The 20,652-nt window shown below is 37.8% G+C and overlaps 1 protein-coding gene across 11 annotated transcripts in view; it reads right to left on the reverse strand.

Annotated features, from left to right (window-relative positions):
- Znf438 (zinc finger protein 438) overlaps positions 1 to 18,079 on the reverse strand; it is a 241,573-nt gene extending 223,494 nt beyond the window's left edge. For 4 of the 11 annotated variants that reach the window (XM_023701864.1, XM_023701858.1, XM_023701868.1 and 1 more), the window contains exons 1-2: positions 17,627 to 17,710; positions 15,666 to 15,775 (exon numbers count right to left, since the gene is read on the reverse strand). The gene's annotated coding sequence lies outside the window, so the exon portion shown is untranslated. The other 7 variants (XM_023701861.1, XM_023701866.1, XM_023701865.1 and 4 more) reach the window with 7 other exon arrangements.
- Between the last annotated feature and the right edge of the window lie 2,573 nt (positions 18,080 to 20,652).

Genomic DNA, 20,652 nt, shown 5'->3' on the forward strand with positions numbered 1-20,652 from the left:
TGCAACCTAGATGCTTCCTATAAACCCAAAACTGCTCTCCCTAAGGCATAGGAAATTCACTGTAAATTTCCTGGACAGCATCAATTTAATTCTAACATCTTAAAAATTAAAATGGTTATCTCAGCTTCCATATTATTTCTTTTTGGCATTCTTTCCACTTTTCCAGCCCTTTCTTCCCAGCAGTTTGTTATTAATTTTAATATTGATCTGAGAAAAGCTTATCTTTGATGTATAGTAGCAAAAGCATGGGCTCTGTCTTAAATGACTTCAATCTACCATAAGAGAATTTAACTGGGTGGACTAAACATGGAAACATACTCTCACAGTTCTGGAGTTGGGAAGCCTAAGATCTGGATGTCAGCATGGTCAGTTTCTTCTGAGGGCCCTTTTCTGATTTACAGATATTACATCTTTACCTGGAAGAGAAAGAAGGGCACTAATGCCAGCAGGAGTACACCAATGGTATGACCTCATCTGAATGAAATTATTTATCAAAGGGTACATCTCCAAATATTATTACATTGCAGTTTTGGGCATCAACACCAGTACATAGTAGTGAGTGGGCCTGGCTAGAATTTCAGTTTACCAATAACCAACTGTGTTACTATGGAGAGAGAATTCATTCTTCTAGGACCTCACCTGACTCATCTGTAAAACAAGAATAACAGTAGTTACCCATCAGGCAATTGTAAAAGCTGGAATAAAATAACACTTATAAAACCCCTGAGACAGTACCTGACACACAATAATCATTCAAAAACTATTAGTTGTCATTACTATTATTACTAATCTTGTCATAGATGTTTTTACAATTATTTTTGTCAGTATTGTTATATTATCCTAAATCTAGAGTCTTTATCTACAATAATTTAGCATAAGAAATAATTTCTATAAAAGTAGAGCATCTGTTGAAAGAAAATTACAAAGAACACATGCTCCCAAAGACAAGTAAATCCCTTGGTTGTATTCAAGTTTTGCTGTATAAATGAAACTCCTTTGTCCTTTTCTCTGCTGAAGCCCTGGGCTTGCTGCAAAAAGATTCTTTCTTTTCTATTATCCTCTTTGACCATATATAAAGGAGATATAGAAGACGATGTGCTCCAAAGTGAAAGCAAAGATCTAATGCTTTACTTGTTGCTGGTCCTAATTTGGAGGCCAAAGGTTACTTGAATACTTAAGTGCCAAACAACATCAAACAATTACAGGCTTTTGCAAGCTAACTGTGTGCCTTACTTGGCAACATAATCCTCTCAAAGACTGAACAGGTCTGTTTGTTTTCAGTCAGTGCAATATTACAGTAACCACAACTAAAGACTTAGTTTAGTCATAGATATTAAATTTGTCAACTCTCCTCTTTATTTGCTGGCACCTGTGGCAGATCCATCAAATCCTCTCTTGATTTAAAGTCAGGTACCTTAAAGGTGTATGATTCAGGGCAAGAAGATTATCTCACCACACTCTACTGACATCAGGATAGACCAGCAGTGGTGGACCTATGGCTTACATGCCCCAGTGGGCTACTTGCATCACTGAAAGCTCTAAATAGTTCCCCATCACTGAGATAAACAATCTGACTTGAGATGTTCCTTTATACCAGATTTCAGGCTCAGCCACTTGACTTGTTTTGTCTAATAAAATATAAATAACAGTAACAGTACCACTTCTTAGTGGTGAACTGGTTCTGCCTTGTCTCTTTTTCCTGTCACAAAAATGGCAACTTCCTGACCCCGAAAAAAAAGAAAAAGAATACCAATGGTCATAATCTTTCTTTAAATCTTAGTTTCATCTTAGAATGGCAGAGAATGTGAAACACAGCCACAGCCAACATACTATGAGTAAGAAAAATTTTTTTCATATAACTCAGTGGTGCCTCAAGTTTCCTGATCAAGGAGGTTATGCAGCCACAGAGGAAAGTGACTGACGATGTATAGTGTACCTAAGGACAGTTACCTTGAGAGAAAAAAAATTCTCTCAGGATTTCACAGAGAGCAAATTGGTCAAGCAATGGCCATGACTCATGAGATAGCTGACACTAACAAAAGATCTACAAAGTGCGAGACATGTTTTCAGGATAAATCCTGAGGAGATTTGACTGACCTTGTCAGATACAAAAGTTATATTTTTAGTTATCTAAGTCTTGCTTTAACTTGGTCTTAACTATCCAGCAGAAAAGTATAACCATGAGATATAAAAAGTAAAGCTATATTAACAAACTGAGCTATAAAAGGCTCAAGTCAACAACTTCAGACATTTGCCAGTTGTGCTGATAACTCACTACTATTACAGACTGTTGGACTATATTGGGTTATTTTGCTGAATTCAAGTACCTACAATCTTTAGACCAGTTTCAAGTATGAAAAAGTCCTTTAAAGACTTCTCCAAATACAGCTGCTCTAACTGCAGTGGAACAACCATCTCTGAAAAAACAAAATGAAAAAGGAGGATATGCTGGGAGCAACAAAGCTAGGAAATCGATCAAATATATGTAGGTGGGACTTGGCCCAGTGCCTAAAGCAAATGAGTTACCTCACTCCTGAGATGAACATCTTGTCTAGTTAAGGTTAGCTATCAGCTGCTAGGCAACCTGGTCATGCATTACTAACTTCACAAAAGTGTAAATAAAGGATAGTTTTGTTGTGAAAAAAAAAGGGAAGGAAAAAATATATGTATACACAAGAGATTTAAGATATACAGCTTTCTCTTAGTTCACTGAGAATAAAAGTTTGTACTAATATTGTTTAGACAAGATATCATGTCTGCATCTTGTCCTCTGAATAACTACTATGAAGACAACAATATGCAATGTATTAATTACTGCAAATGTCATACTAACCTGTTTTAAAACTGTTTCATTGCTATTTTATCTTTTTCTCATTAAAATGAATAAAAATTTTTAAAAAAGAAATTTTTGTTGTCATAGGAAATTGAGACTTTGTATTTGAAACTGTTATGTAGTTGAATTGACTAGTTGAGGTTAAAAACACAAATCCTTAATTCCTGCCTAAACTAGCTTCCATTGTTGAGCCAAGAACATCTAGCAGATGGTTCCTGAGAATGACAATCTTACCTCTTACTGTTTGACACAGAAGCAATTTTTTTTTTCCAACATGGTAACGTCCCTCTGCATTGAATTTTCAATCTATTCAGTCATTAAGGCATAGGGAAATAACCTCTATTAACTACAAATAATTAACTAACTATATACTATCAACTATATACTTCTTTTGAAATCTAATAGCAAAACATCTAATTTAGCCCTTAAGTAATGTCTTCTTGTAGTTCTTTACAAAAGCAGCAAAGGATATTCAATGAATCTTAACAATCTGATTCTTTCAAACCACTTCTCCAGGAAGTACAGACTGAGTAGACAAATTAATGGCCCTACGAGTTATCACAGATGACAGTTTCACCAAATGTTTTGCTACTGTACAATAAAGGTAACTGGTTGTCTAGTCTATATAATATGGTTTCTACTGAACATTGCCCAAACACTGAGGCAGTTCAATGCTTATCAGCTTGTCATTATGGACTATTCCATCTGAAATGGTGTATCTAAAGTACTCATCTGAGCACTGTATAGGTCACAGGTGGCAAACCTATGGCACATGTGCTGCAGCAAGCTGTTTGTATCACTGAAAGCTCTAAAAGGTTCACCATCACTGGTATAGAGTATGAACTAAATTGCTATTACAATATGATGACAAAACACAGTGACTGAAACATAGAAGTGTATTCTTTTTTTTTTGGCAGAACCAGGGACTGAACTCTGAAACACAGAAGTGCATTCTTGACCTTCAAACAGTATAGTGATACACAGGTGGTTGAGGAAGGGCAAACAGTAGTTGATTTTCCGCCAGATGGCCATCCAGGGATCTAGACATTATTGCTCTGCTATCCTATCACAAGATTTGTAGTTCTGGGTTGAAGACAGTTGTTACTATTATAATTTGCTACATTCCCATCAGTGGGGAAAAGGGTAAGGTAGGTAAAGTCCAGGACAACTACCTTATGTTTAAAATGATAACCCTAGACCAGGCATGGTGGAGCACTTGGAAGGCTGAGGCAACAGGATTGCCACAAGTTTGAGGCCAGCTTAGACTATACAGTGCATTCAAGGCCAGCCAGAGCTACATAGCAAGACTCTGTTGATAGACAGACAGACCCTGACGCTGTACATGTCACTTCTGTTCATACCTAATGGGGCCAAAGCTAAACATATAGCCATATCTACATGGTAGGAAAAGTTGAAATATAAAGCTCTATGCAGCAACCATAGAGCCAGCTAAACTGTATGGCTTTTAACATGGGGAGGATTGGAGAAGAATTAGTTGTCTCTACCATACCCTCATAAAACCTATTCTCAACAGTCCTCAGAGGAATTCTTTTAAAGCATATTTCAGACTATGGCTCCTCTATTCAAACCTTTCACTGCCTTTCTATTTCATTTAGCATAAAAACCAAAGTCTTTGCCATGGCTTACTAGTCCTTACACATACAATCATTATTTCTCTAGCTTTATTTCCTAATACTGATGTTTCCCAGTTTACATTGGGGTTACGCCTCATATGCTCATCAGAAGTTAAAAACATAATTTGAAAATACATTTAATATACCTAACATCAATTTAACAATACAGTGCACTGTAGAGTTACTATCAGTTGTTTGTATTTGCAATTAAGTGACTGACTGGTTATTCCAGCTCCCTGCTGCCACTCTCAGTTTTATAAAAGTACTACTGTTTTACATATACCTGTTCACGACAAAAGTTCAAAATTAGAAGAATTATTTCTAATAAATCCTTATTTATATCACTGTTAAGTTGAAATATCATTAAATCAAATCATCAGAAATTCATCCAACAGAAGTCATGGGTCATTTGTACTCTTCCCACAAAATAAACTCCAAGTAGACTAAATATCTATATATGAAACATACAGCTATAAAGCCATTAGAAGAAAAATGTAAAATGTATTTGTAACTGTAGGTAATGAAATATTTCTTGAGGAAGGTCTCCAAAGTATAAACAACATGAATAAATTTTGATAGAACTGACTCTATAAATACTTAAGGACTTGTTTTTCAACAAAGCACACCACAAAGTTAGAAGACAAAAATCCTAGAATATGCTTGCAACCACTAAAAACACCAAGGGATTAATATCCAATAAATGTTATAAAAAAATTAAATAAATAAATAAAAACTTAGCAAAAACTAAAAGAAAATGCAACTGAATTTTTTCTTTTTTTTTTTTTTGAATTTTGTTTTTCAATTGAAATTTTGGTAAGAATAGAAACAGACAATTCATAGAAATTACCTTTACCTGGTAAAACTCAGGATACCCCACTAAATTTGAATTTCGGATAAATACTACATTTACTCTGGTGTAAGAATATCCTAAACATTGTACCATACTGCACATTTATACTAAAAAATTGCTTTTTGTTTACCTGAAATTCAAATTTAACAAGGCATTCTAGATTTTTATTTGCTAAATTAGGCAAATGTAAGTAAATTATAAAAGTCTAATAAGTACATGATAAGAAGCCCAACTTCACTAATAAAAGAAATAAATATAACATTTTATCCATTAAACTAATATATTTGTTCCTCAGAACTGAATTCTGAATGCTCAGCAATCCAGGCACTGGACCTAAGAGCTTGAGAGAAAAAGACAGGGGAAAACCTGGCTAATGCTCCAGCTGGCAGCAGACCTAGGCATCATCCACATTTCACTAGTTTAGATGCATGCAAAATGCCAAGAGTTACAGGGTTAAAAAGGCTTCCACCCTATTTCAGAAGGCCTGGGAGGCCAAGCACTGTGCCCCTGAGAAGCTGTAAATGAGAAGCCAAAGGTTCACTGGAGACCCCAGAAGGTTGGAAAAGCCAGGAACATGGATTGTCTAAGGAAAATCACATGGAAGGCACAAAGAAGGCCCATGGGAGAAGTCAAAGGACCTACAACCACTGGACATGCCACAGGGGTGGAGCCACACAGGCCCTTAGAGCTCACAACTTGTTACAGATTGCCTTAGATGCTGAACATGGAACAACAGGACTTAATCTTTGCCCTGCTAGATTTTGGATTTGCTTTCGTCCCAATCCTTTGTATCCCCATTTGTAATTTTTGGAATGAAAATGTTTACCTTGTACCACTGAATGTTGAAAGGGTTTAACTTTCATCTGTATAGGCTCTTGAAGTTTGCATTAAATCTGAGAGGAGATTTAGGACGGGTTTTTCAGCAATGCTAAAACTGTTAGGATTTTGGCGACTCTTGCAGATGGATTAAATGCCTTCTGCATAGAGGGATACCCATGAGTTTTTGGGAGGCCTGGGAAAAATGTTATGGTTCTTATGTAATATAATGTTGACAGACTTAATACTGGCTCTTAAGGATTGTTAAACCTGTGCTATAATGTTCAAGTTATGAAATGATAAGAATAAGCATGTCTTTGTATCTGGAAACCACTTAAGGAAATGTGTCTGGTAAGTTGACAAGCAGTAGATTTTTTATGGCTGATACAGTGTGTCAACTTGAGAAGTTTAGTAGAAATTTCAGTGCCTCAACAGGAGGCTAGGGTTCTCACTTTCTGAATATCTTGAGCCTGTACAAGAGGAGGGCACACTACCTGGCAGGCACAAAGACCCAAGTTCGATCCCGAGTACCGCATATCATGCTGGCCACCAAAACTAGGTATAGTGGTGCATGCCCGCAATCCCAGTACAGGAGAGGCTGACACAGGAGGATTACTACAAGTCTGAGTTGCATAGCAAGACCCTGTATGAGAGACAGAAAGAGAGAGAGACAGACAAACAGACAGAGATTATTTTAAAAAAGAGGAAGGTACAGAGATAGTGGGTGGTAGCCAGCATCTAAGGGAGAAAAAGAGACTTGCACTTCCCCAACACATCTTTTGTTCTTGTTGCTTTGCTGTCTTCTGCCCCTGAACTGTTGCCCCTGTGCCATGCCACTCTGTGTTGGAGCCCATTGATTATGGACTGAAACATCCACAAACTGAGCTAAAACCTTTCATTCTTTAATTTGGGGTGTCAGGTATTTTGTCTCAGCAACGAGAGAAAAGTAACTAAAACAATTAGCAAAGACTAGAAAATATGCTTTATGGGAAAACCTTTGTTTTTTCCAGTTCACAATAAAAGATCACCTAACCTAGTATTTTAAAATCACTAGGCAATAAAGGCCAAACTACCCAGTACCTGTGTACAGAGATGAGATGGTTTTCAATCCATTTATCATACTGTAGATAGCAAAGAAATAATTCCAGTACCCACATTCAGTCATTGAAGATACTATTTTCTCAGCCAACTAAAGTACTGATTAATTAACTATAAATTTATAAAGTTTAAATAAGGTTTAAAATATACAAATATATAGTACAAAAGCAATAACTGTAATAATATTTATATAGGGGAAAAATTTAAGCTGAACCATTACATGAGCAATCAATTTGGAAAAATGTTAACATTCCACTAATTACAGATTATAGTGCTTTATTTCACTCTGTAGAATAAAAAAAATACAAATATTAAACAACTGAAATAATTTATATAAATGGTGCTTTGATAAAATAATTGAAGTAAAATGATTCAGATACTAAAATGCCTCAGCCTACCTTACCATATAAAAGGCACAGAATATAACCACTAAATGTTTTAAAATAATTGCTAATTTTCCAAAAGTTATTACTTCTAACTCTAAAAACAGCAAAATTTTAAATTCAACACCTATTAAGACTAATTTTGGCAGATACATGATATAACATACTCCTACAGAGTAAAAAATAAGCATAAAAGTAACAATGTTCATCACATTAAAGAACTTCCACAAGTAACACTGTATCTTTTAACTATATATAGGGAAAATCCTAAAGTAGTCTGAGTTTCAGTGACATAATTCTGAGATTGGTAGACAGAAGACAATGCTCATTAAGTCATTTCTTGTAGGGTTTCAGAAGAAATACAAAGTCAGAACTATATTAGCACAATAACTAATAGTAATATGTTTGACATAAATGTGAAGACCTAAAGAGTACCTACTCTTCAATAAGAGAAAAGAAAGGATTGTTCTGCTCTTGCCCCAAGCTGGGAACAGGAAACCTCAAAACCAGTTTTAAATCTGACCCAATCAATCAATCTTTAAATTTTCCTCACTATTTGTACTTAAGTATTCAGCTAATCAGCACCTAAATTTAGTTACCTCCTCAAAGCCAGATTAAACTCTAAATCTAAACCTGGCCAATCCTTATGTTGTCTCACTTTTGAAAACCTGCAAGTCTCAAAATTCCAAGCTTCCTCACAATCCTACATAAAACATTTCTGACTGTTTGGAAAACTGTGCTTTCCAAGCATTGTTCTCCCTTGCTTAGCAAGTCTGCAAGTTTTGTTTCAGCTATACTTCAGTGGTGATCTTTTCATCAATAACATAAGCACTACAGTTATATGCATATGAACTTTCTCTTCATGTAGGTCAGAAAAATATTTTTGTTATAATAATCTAGGTATATGACAAGTTGCAAGTCTCTATCACTAAGAATAATCATTATCCTTTTCGCCTAACATACAACTATACTAGCAAAGGTTGGTGTCCCCCTCTACAGATGCAGCTTCACATTACCTTGGTTGAAATATAGCCAACAGACATAATTACAGAACTATTACATCTAACCACTAAAACTTATTCTAACAGTTGAATATTATCAAATAATCTTCAAACAAAACTGCTCACATGTTTATAGATATTCTTTTATCTAATGAAAATGACAGTCTAGAATGGTTTTATAAAATCTAAAAACCTGAATTCAGAACCCTATGGTACAGAGAGAGAGAGAGAGAGAGAGAGAGAGAGAGAGAGAGAGAGACTGACAGGCAGATAGATTTGTCTTGTTTTGTTTTATTTATTTATTTATTTATTTATTTATTTTTGGTGTCAGAAATCAAACACAGGACCTTGCACTTGCCAGGCAGGCACTGTGCCACTGAGTTTTGTCCCAGCCCTACATACAATTTTACTTTTATGTTAAAAAGAAAAACCAAAATTCCAATACAGGATTATAGGAGGGTAACAATGGAAAATATTGTAATGTTATCTTTCAATTAGTTAGAGTACAAGATACCAGCCAAAATCCTATCTTTGACTTATTTATGAAAACATTTAAATTTCCAAATGTAGAAAATAGACTATTAAAAGGTCCCATCAATTAACAAAAATGATGTACTCATTGAAAATATACTCTGTTTCAAAAGGAAAATAAAAACCATAATACCATTTTGTCTATTCAGCTTGACATATAATTACTTTATATATCTCATTTTCTATTCCGAATCCACATTATTCTCAGAGTCCAAATATCATATAAATACTTCCTTTTCAACTGGCGACATGAAGCCTTTCACACAGGCTGCTTCACCCAAATACGTTCAAATACAACTGAGAACTAGCTCTTTGGGCTGTTTTTGGAAAACAATACTAAACAGTAAGGTATAGTTTACCAAAACTAGTGAATTTCGCCTCAAAGTTGAGTAGGACCTAGCTGTTTGGCACATGGCTGTGACCCTAGCACCCAGGAGGCTGAGGCAGGAGAATTATTGCAAGCTCCAGGCTACCCTGGGCTACACAGTTAATTTGAGGACAACCTGAACTATACAGAGCTTGACCTTGCTTCAAAAACCAAAACAAAAATCTGAGGACTTCAAACACTGAATTCACCACTGATTCAAGTGGCAAAATGAGCAGTAGAGTATGTATAAAAAGACGTAGTCACACAAGTGCAATAGTAGATTTATCCAAAAATCGTCAAATTTATTTACTGGAAAAGAATACATAGAAAGGCAGCTTAGCTCAATATAAACATTCAAAACTACATTTTGGTGGCCATGTGCCTATAATCCCAGCATTCTGAGAAGCTGAAGGAGGATCAAAATTCAAGCCCAGCCTGAGCAACTTAGCAATTTAAGGAGACCCTGTCTCAAAATTTAAAATTTTTTAAAAGATCTAGGAATACAGCTCAGCAAAGACCCTGCCTTCAGTCCTCAGCACCATAGGAGGGAGGGAGGAGACCTACATTTTGAGCTAAGTGACCTTGAATAGTTTACTTTAGTATCTCTCAGTTTCTTATCTATATAACAAGTATTCCGTTTCACAGGACTCTCAAGATTATATGGAATGATAACAACTGGCAACTTTAAAAGCCACCAAGACAAACTTCCAAGTCACTACATTTGTCTGACATGTATAGAAAGTCATTTAACCCAAGTCTGTCTCCTTATGTGCCAACTAATGAAGCTAACACATACCCTACACATTTTATGGGGTGTTTTTGACAATCACATATGAAAACTAATGGAAAAAGGATTTCTGAAAGATAATTATGTAACTGTATTATCTAATTAAACATATAAAAAATGAAGGAAATTCATACTAGCAAACCTGTTATAACCTGGGATTGTATATAACATCCAAATTAAATTAATTTTAAAAATTCATAGTTGAAAGCAAATATAAAACATAAGAAATACTGGCAATCAAAAAAAAAAAAAATCAGGGCCATTATAATTAGTTTCAAATTAGTTTCTCTTCCTTGCAACAAATGAACGAAATTAGCTTAGCTATTCAACAAACTAAAAGCAGAGAAAATATAGCCTTTTGTGTCATTTAAAAACTACCATCTCTATTGCCAATGCATGGAAAGAAGGAAAGGAGGGGTGGCAAAGACCAAGTATTATGGTTTGGATCTTAAACATCCCCACAGGCTCAGATGCTACAGGCTTGGCCTCCAGCTATGGTGTTACTGGGATGTTGTGAAAACTTTGAAGATGGGGTTACTGGAAGTAAGGACCCTGAGAATGTGCCCTTGAAGGGGGTGCCAGGACCCCAGCCACTTTCTCACACCCTTCACCCATGCTTTCCTGCCACCAGAAGGTATATAGACCTCCACATGTTTCATGCCACAATGTATCGTGCTGCACAGCTCAAGGTGGAGGGTCATGTGACTACGCATTGAAATCACAGTGATCCAAAGGAAATCTTCCCTCCTATAAGGTATTTACGTAAGTATTCTGTTGCATCAACAGAAACCTAACAGAAAAAAGAAGAGAGGGAGGGAAGCGCTAGGGAAGGAAAAGAAATGAAAAATTATGTGGCGTCTCAAATAAGCAGCACTGACATTTTGAACTGGATTGTTTTGGGGGAGGAGTTATAGAAAGCAGGTATTGCATTTTTAAAAAATTTTTTATTTATTTAATTTTTTTTGGTAGGACAGTTTCAATAATTAACACATTGCATACATTCTTCCTAGTGGTTAATTGCTGTACAAGATGCAGACATGATATCCTATTTACAAACACCATTAGAACAAATCACTCTATTCATGAAGAGAATGTAACTATGTATCTATTCTAACCACTTTGAATACACAGATACAAAATGGACATTCATCTGTATCCCCCTTTTTTGTTAAGTTCCATTATTTGAATATTATAGGTGTGTAAACTCAGCAAAATATTCTAAAAGAGTCCAGTAGCCCATAATAGTATAGGGTCTTCCACTTGACTGGCAATGTCAGAAATTGGTGACCTGAGTCCCCTACAGCTCAATATAACAGCATGGCTTTACTTCTTATATTTCGTTTTTATACTTTTCTGCTGGATGGTTAAGACCAAGGTAAAGCAGGACCTATGCAACAAGAGTTGTAGCTTTTGGGTCTGATAAAGTCCTGAGAATCTTCAGAAGATTTTTTAATCTAGCATTTAATTGGAAAGATTCTCACCCTGACTAACTATATATACTGATACCTGTGAACTAAGCTATTGCACTGCAGATGGTAATCTGTAATGGATTATTTTGTTGTTGGGAGGTGATTTGCACACTGTAGGATGTTTGGTAACATACACACACACACATAGTTGTAACAACCAAAACTGTCTCTAAACACTGTCAGACAGTCCCAAGGTGGACTGGATGGCACAAAGTTACCTCAGTTAGGACCTACTGGTCTACACCCACAATATAAAGACCGATCAGTTTCACTGTATCCATTAAAATAAATTTTAACATTTATGACACATTTGTCTCTGTAGATTAATGACTCAGAGTGGAGACTATAACTAAGTTTTGAAATCAAGAACCAAATAAAAGAATGCTGCCTGTAGGGTAGTAACAACTTCGAAATGTCGCTGTGGTGCCAGACATGGTGACACATGCCTGTAATCCCAGCACTGCGAAGGCTGAGACACAAGGATCTTTGTGAGTTTAACACTCTTCTGGGCCACATAGTGAGCTCAAGGCCAACCTGAATTTCACAGTACAACCCTATCTCAAAAAATCAAAGCAACGCAGCGCAGCTGTGGTAATTAGTTATGGTTATCACTTTCATCAACAGTCCTTTTTTACTTAATTCTAAGAATTTTCTTTTGAGTGTTCTTTTGGGGTGACCACTTACTTGGTTACCCTGTCACTAAGGCTTAGTCTCATTAGCCATTTAGTGTTTACATAGAAAAAAAAAGCCTGAATATTTTAATTTTTAAGCAATGAAATTTAAATCAAAATTAAGTATTATTTAAATCATTTAAATATAGTATACTTTGACACAGTACTAGGCAAAAAGTAAACAAACTAGTACTTGGCTATCATTGCAAATATATATACATGCTAAGGGTAATATACAGAAATAAAGTAACTATAGGTGAATCTTACAAATTATATTCAGCTGCCTAATATGTTCCATCCCTGAGCTATACACATTGTTTTACACAAGAAATAACTTCCATACATTTACATTAGCATCCTGAATTTTAAAAACTTTAAAATTTGTATATATATATATAATTTTTTTAAATGTATTTGGTACAGGGTTTCACTCCACAGCTTTCAGCCTCCCCAGCTCTGGAATTACAGGAATGTGCCACCATGCCCAGTCTCAGTGGCTTGATCAGCACACCTGGGGGCGGGGCAGGCACAATGTGTGGTTCAGGGATCAAACGCCAGTCTCTGCACTTGCCTAAGCAGGTGCTTAGTACACTGAGCTATCTTGCTACCTGGCACAATCACCAACTGCCCTCAATAAGCCTTAATTTAAAAAGAACCACAAAAATCTTGGAAATCATAGGCCATTTAATAGTCAATTCTGCCAAATGTAGTAGCTCATGTCCACGGTCCCGGCACTGGAGAGGCTGAGGCAGGTGAACTGCAAGTTGAAGGTCAGCCAGTGCTGTGTAGTGAGTTCAAGGCCAGCCTGAAGCACATAGCAAAATCCTGTCTCAAAGCACAACAACAACAACAAAAATAGTCAATTCTATTTTAAACCACACACAATATCTGATATTCTTAAAGAAGTTAACTGTGAATATGCTATAGAAATACAGCAGATTTAAAATTTGTGAACTGCAACAGATGAGGCCACCCCTCTACATTTATATTTGTGGAGGGCTCCTGTTTAGTGATGAAGGACTTGATTATTCAGATCAACTCTCCCAACAAAAGCTTATAAAGCTAAACAAAATACAAATTTAACAACAACAACAAAAAAAAACCCTACAAAATTAACCATAAAATTGCAATGGTGTAACTTTCATCTTTCACTGGTTCAAATCTGAAGTACTCATTCACAAAGTAATAAAACTGCAACAAGCTCAGCTTGACTGTACACACATATAATCCCACAATTTTAAGAAACTGAGGCAGGAGCATTATAAGTGAGCCTACCTTGTGCAACTTAGAAAGACACGGTCTCAAAAATAAAAAAGGGCTGAGAATATAACCTAGTTCCCTGGGATTAATCACTATAGAACTTCAGTGTGATATATACACTTAAACAGTGGAAACCTGTCTAAAGTCTTCACACACATGCCCTCTATCACTCTCTATTGTAAAGTGCAACATTTCAAGCCGACTCCATTTTTTCACTGTGAGCCCTGTTAACACTACTGAGTAACAGCACCAGAAAAAACTACCACTGCACAATGACAAATCAAATATCAGAATTTATTTCATTTGATAAAAATTATATCAATGGCAAATAAAACTAAGGGAAATATAGTAAAAATATGCAAGATTTGAGGAATTCTTTTGTTGACAATGACTCTCAGGGAGACTCAAATTAGTACTGCAATTCCTTAGCCATTCTTTTGCTCTTTCAAGCCCTTTTCATGCCCCATTTCTTAAGCTATGGGCCAAGGGAGAGAAAAAGTACAAAAAACCAGAATGAACTAATCAGCATGTATTTATGCATTTAGTCCACTCTAACTTTATTCCCACAGGTTTTTCTTCATTCTCTATTCCAAGGAAGAAATTTATGTTTATTCATCTCTGAATTCCTAAAACCTAACCAAATGCCCTTAGATAAAGTCATCTTACATGGCAAATGATGGACAGGAACAAGAGATAGAGAAATTAAAGAAAGAGAGATCTCACCTTCATAGTACCTGTAGATGCTGGTTGTAGAAAGCCAATCAACTAATAAAAAACCAGTGAGTACAGCCCCATTGCCTGCCCTCTTTTCTCTCGATGCCAACAAAAACTCAAAGGAAGAACAAAAGCAGGCTTTCTTTTCAAAAATACAAACCTTGACCATTCCCGAGTTCCATATTCATATATTCACACACATGCAATATGTCCACATGGAGACAGTTACAGGATTAACTGCATGGACTCCAAGCCAGACTGCTTGGGTATGAATCCCAGCTCCCTCACTCACAAATTGGTTAACTTAAGGCAACTATCTGTGTCTCCATTTTCTCACATGTAAAATTGGGACAACAGGGCTGGCCAAATAGCTCTGCAGATTAAAGCACCTGCTTAGGCAGACTCAGGGGTCGGGAGTTTGATCCCCTGGCCTGCTGTGCTGGCACCACTCCCAGGGTGCACTGAGAGGGTGATTGAGACTGGGCATGGTGGCACACACCTGTAATCCCAGCTTTTGGGAGGCTGTAAACAGGAGGATAACTACAAATCCAATCTACGCAGTGAGACCCTGTACACCCTGTATTAAAAAAAAAAAAAAAAAAAAAAATTGGGACAATAAATCTTAAAAGAAAAAGAAATTTGGGATAAAATATATACAAAAAGACTAAAACACCCTGCCTAGAACAGTCTATATTTACACTGTGCACACTATTATTACTAATATTACTACATCCAACAAGCATCTAAAGCTTGCTCAAAACTGAATTTCCTCCCAAACTACATTCTCTGTGTCCTCTCATTTCCTGTTCTCCTTGTTTCAGCTTAAATCTAATAAGCTATTAGTTTTCCCTTTTCCTCACTCTTCACAACAACAAGTCTGCTTAAAACGTTACAGATTCTACCTCTTATTATCATCTCCTACCACCTCCCTGGCCTAGAAGTACCACCACCTGGTCCCCCAAGACATAGTAACATCCACCAATCTCTCCATTTTTATTCCACCTACCATCCTAAGACTATATAGTAAACTCTTCTCACAAAAAAAGCTTAAACCACATGGCATTTTCTTTTTTTTTTTTTTTTGCGGAACCAGAGATTGAACTCAGACCCTTGCACTTACCAGGGAAGCGCTTATTATACTGAGCCATCACCCCAGCTCCTACATGCCATTTTCTTGATACAAACCTTTGCCATTACACTTACACTATTACTTCAATACAGCCTACAAGTACCCCCAGGAACCCAGCAAACCTTTCCACCATCAGCTGCACTGCTTTCCTCTCTTCTTACTGGGCTCTGGGCATTCTCATCTTGCTGTTTCTTGTCAGCTTTCAGGCTTCTTTACATCTCAGAAACATGACCTGTGCTCAGAGACAGAAGAATATAATCATTTGGAGCATGGGCTTTCAAGTCAGATTGTCCAAATCCAGATCTATTTTTACTATACTTTAGCTTATCCTGCGTCAGTTTCCTTCTCTATAAAAATAGAGATATCATTATTTACTTCATAAGATCATTATAAGACAGTAGTGTTTGGTACACTACCTTATGCATGGTAGGCTGGCTCTACCTAAGTGCTCAATGCCATTATAATCCCTCCCCAAGACGTCCTGATTCAAACTCTTCCTCTCCTTTTAACTGCCTTCTCTAAAAAGCCCTAAAACAATTTTTGTTTCCCAATGGCCTTCTCTTAGCTTCCTTTATTTCACTGGACTTAGTCTTTTGTGAAACTGTTTTATGTACTTGTTTCTTTGTCCTTTCCTTTCCCAATTATACGTGCTTTTTGTTTCCTATTTCCCTACGGTAGCATAAAGTTGGAGATTATTCTTCACTGCTCTATTTCTAGTTCTGACTCAGAATCTGACTTCTGATCGCACATATCTTATGCAAGCTTGAGACTGACGCAAATCTCTTAATTAACAATGCCATACTTAGAAAGCCTTTCATTTTCATACTCATGATCTCATTTAACCCTTGAAAAAGCAACAGCAGCTATACCATCATCTCCCATTTTAGATATAAAAAGGAAGTTTCAAGTTTAGACAACTTGTCATTAAGCACAAATCTTATAACTAGTACTGTAGAACAAAACATAAGGCAGCCCTGCTTTCTAAGGCCCCACCCACTAGAATGAGAAGATACACCATTGAAGTCAATTTACAGAAATGTGATCTCTTAATCTCTTGTATAAATACACCCTGAGGTGTGTTGAATATTTTTCTCTTCCAAATTCCCAATAAGCACTTGTCCCAGTGTTTGAGAAGTACTGCAATGTAGTACTAACTCATCATTTATGTTCTAACACTAGATGGGAGTCTGTCAAGCCATTTAAGTCAGGTAGGATGACTGAGTATTCTAAGCTGACACAACTCCCTAAAACTAGTGTGTCTGTTTTGAGCATAAGTTCCAGTTCCAGCATGCTAACAGTTTTCTCTCCAAAACCCACATAGAGCACGGCAGTGCTGAGATCACTGTACTAATGACACCAGTCACTTATTGATCCCTGATCCATCAGGTTCCCTGACAATACTTCACATTAGCCTCAGGCGAGTGTCATGATCATATGGGGTGGGACAGGGAGTGTGAGTAGTACCAAAACTGCGAGAAAAGTCCCTATCTATAAGTCCCTACCTATAAAAGGCTATGGGCTACCAAATCCTGAAAAATCACCAATTGTCCGTCTAATCTTTCTATAGCATTTTTACACGCTTGTGTTAGCTCACGTGCTTTCAGGATGTTCCTGGTCCTGTAGGAGTGACAATTAGAGAGGGTAGGGTCGCATCCCTGCCTTCCCTCTAATGGACAAAAGAGAAAACTGAGGCAACAGATGGTTTATCTTACTAATTTGTCCTCAATGATACGGACATTTCAGGTAACACCAAAGAAACCAGACACAGGGCTAGTCTCTGAAGGGTCTGGTGAATGAAGAATAAGAATCCAAACCCGTTTATCAAGAAACCTTAAAGAGAGACGCTCCATTTTTACGTTTCACCTTCCCGGGCCTCGAACGCAGGCTCCAGGATTTTCTGCCCTGGGGAGAAGGTGCGGCCCAGCCCTGGCCTCCCCGCACCCTGGGCCCCGGGCAGCACCTAGCCCTGCGCCACGCCGGGCAGCTCCCTGGTCACGCGCCCCACATCCGCCACCTCACCGGCATAGCCGGCGCGGGCAAGCCCCGCAAGCCTGTGGTACTGCAGGGATTCTCACAAACTTACAGTTTTCCTACAGCGTGCGCGTCACGGCGGTGACGTCACGGCCACGGCGCCGGGGAGGTCCGGCCGCCAGTAGCGCGCGCCCGGCTCAAGCCCCGCCCCCAGCGCCGCCGCGGGAGAGACGCCTGAGCACCGAGACCCGCCCCTGCCGCGCGGCCCGCGCGCAGGCGCAGATGCCCGTGCGGATGGGCTTCGCGGGATGGAACGTGCAGGGCAGCGATGCTCTAGATTTGTTAAAGTTTATTCACCGGGCTGAGGTGGGCTGGGGAGAACGAGCAGCAGGGGTCAGGGATCCCAGGGATGCAGCACACAAACTGTTGCCTGAGGGTTGAAGTAGGACGTCAGGGTTCTGAATCTGTCCAGACATTGCCTTGCTTCCCTCACGTGTACGGTGAAAGTTGTCCACGTGTGGAAACAGCCATTGCGTTCCACCCGTGTTGGAACCAAGACAGCCCTGACCAGTCAGTTCTCCCGTGGGTCCCGGATGACCCGGTTCCCAGCAGGCTCCGCCCCGGCCCGCCCTTCTCAGACTGACCCCGCCCACCCCGCGCCCCGCCTGGCGTAGCCCCGCCCACCAGGGAATCTACCCAAACCCTCCCCCCCCCTCCCGGGCGCGCCCTTCCGGCTCCGGCTCCGGCTCCGGCTCCTGCTCCCGGCTAGCGTCCTCCCTCTCCTGGCTCCCTCCAGCCCCGCCCAGCTCTCGATTCTCTTCGAGGCCTTTCTTTGCAGACTTTAGCTGCTCCTTTTCCTACTAACGTCCTCTTTCGGCCCAATGAGGTACGTTGTAGGTCCCTTTTGATCTCTTAAGTTTAACAAGTGCGATCTGTGTAAGCGTGCGTGTAAACTTTCCAACCTCGGCCGCCCACGTGACAATACTTTCTGTGTCCGATTGGGACTCTGTTCACACTCCTAGAAACTAGGATCTCTGGTTAAAAGATGGCTCGGTAGAAGGAAAAATGTGGGCGCAAAAAGCTGACAACATCGTAACTTGATTTCTAGTTTCTTATTACTTTCACAAGCGGAAAAATAAATCTTATGATGTAAGTGACTCCAATAAATCTTGGGGCAAGAAATAAAGAATGGGAAAAACAAGACCGGGGGGGGGGGGAACAGATGGTAAGGAAGACGTATTGAGAATAACAAGAATCACTTTTTATAACTTACTTGCAACCGTGGCAGATGACCAGATCAGGAATTTTGCTACGCAGCTCCAGTGTAGGTGAAACTTAAAACAGTGCTTTGTTTACAAACTCAATTGGAAAGGATGATGGGGGAGGTAAACTGTAGATCGCAGTTGGTTAAAAATGTTTTTCTGAAAAAATATTCACAAGGTTTTTGAAAATTTCTAATTTGAATAATGCTTATACATCTTAATATTTGATTGAATATTAAATGATGTAAAAAAGTCCATTATAATTTTATCAGTATACATTTTGTTCTCCGCAGTAAAAGTACAGAAAAAGCACTTTAATTGCTTCACATACCTTTACAATAGTTTATTTATATTTTTCTTTACAAAAGTACAATTTTTGCTGAGTGCTATAGTGAACACCTGTCATTTCAGCTGCTCCAGAAGTTGAGGCAGGATCATAGATCCTGTTGTTCAAAACTGAACAACAGCAAGTCTGTTGGATCGTAGATTTCAGCCCAGCATGGGCAGTTTAGGGAATGGAGATGTAATAAAATGGTTGATAGCCCCTAGATTTGATGGGAGGGTACATTTTTATTACTTTTAAATTATCAATTTCATGATGTACGTACTTACAAAATGATTTATGAATACCGTGCCCCAAAATGGCAAGATTCCAGATATACCTGAGTTAGTCTATCAGCCATGATTTTAGAGAAAAAATTGGCAAAGAAATATACAACATATATATTAAATGTTTTTTATTATAAGGATGCCTCTGAAAGATAGTATAACAAAATGTATTCTCATTCAAGTTTTTTTTAATCTATTAATGAAGGAAAGAAAGAAATTTATTAAATAAAAGCCTGGCAAACAAAAATATTCAAAGTAGGGAACTCAGAGAATGTAAAGTAAAAATGTGTGTGAAAATACACAATCAAATTCAGCCAAGTTTCTGTAGCAAACAGGAATTTGATTAGATGGGTAGGAAGAGGCTAGGGTCAAAGTGGTGATATTAGAGAGAAAAACTGGAAGAGAGCTGTTTTCTTTAAGGAAATAAAACTATGTTCTCTTGTGATTCCTTCACATTGATGCCTGCTGCCCTTAGCAGTCTTGCTTCCAGAGCCTTCTACTTCGATATACATAGCTCTGGTCTATTTAACAAGCAGAGAAAAGCAGAGCACCCCCACCAAAAGTGCTTAGTGATAGAGAGAAAGAAAAAATACAATGGCTTAGATTTATTCAAGTGTTTATTGTATACCAAGCACTCCATTATTTTATTTAATCCTTTTTACTTAATAAAATAAATTATTATGGTTAGATAATGTTACAAGGCTAGCAGGGTGTGAAGGAGGGCCCATATCACTTGGCTATTGAGTAGCAGTCAAGATTTGAACCTCTATGCCAGAATTTAGCATAATCTCTGATCTTTATCGTTTCATATAACATAACACATATAATGCAAGAAACAGAGACACTTAGAAAGTCCAACATAATTTATGCTTAAATTTTAGCTCATAAATACTGATCACAATGTGTTGGTATTTTCTTCACTATTAATCATCTCTACTGGATGAGTCTTTTCATTTTTTTAAGGTGCTCATTATGGCCAACAAAATTGATTTTATGACACATTAATGCAGTGCCAGTGTGAATACTATTCATAGTGCAAAATATCAGTTTGTATCACATGTAAAAAGAGTAATTTTTCCCAAAACAAACTTGAGAAAACTAATGTCTCCGTAATATGTGTATATTTTGTGTTGTAGTGTTAAATATATTTCTTACTATAGATCTCAGTCAAAAGCATTTTTAAAACTTTACTGTTATAATTTGACTCCGGAACATTCCCCAGAGTTCCATGTAGTAGAGTTTTCTCTCCAGGTTGGCACTATAGGAA

This window comes from Octodon degus, unplaced genomic scaffold (assembly GCF_000260255.1).
Source record: "Octodon degus isolate 3935 unplaced genomic scaffold, OctDeg1.0 scaffold00141, whole genome shotgun sequence".
NCBI classification, from domain to species: Eukaryota; Metazoa; Chordata; class Mammalia; order Rodentia; family Octodontidae; genus Octodon; species Octodon degus.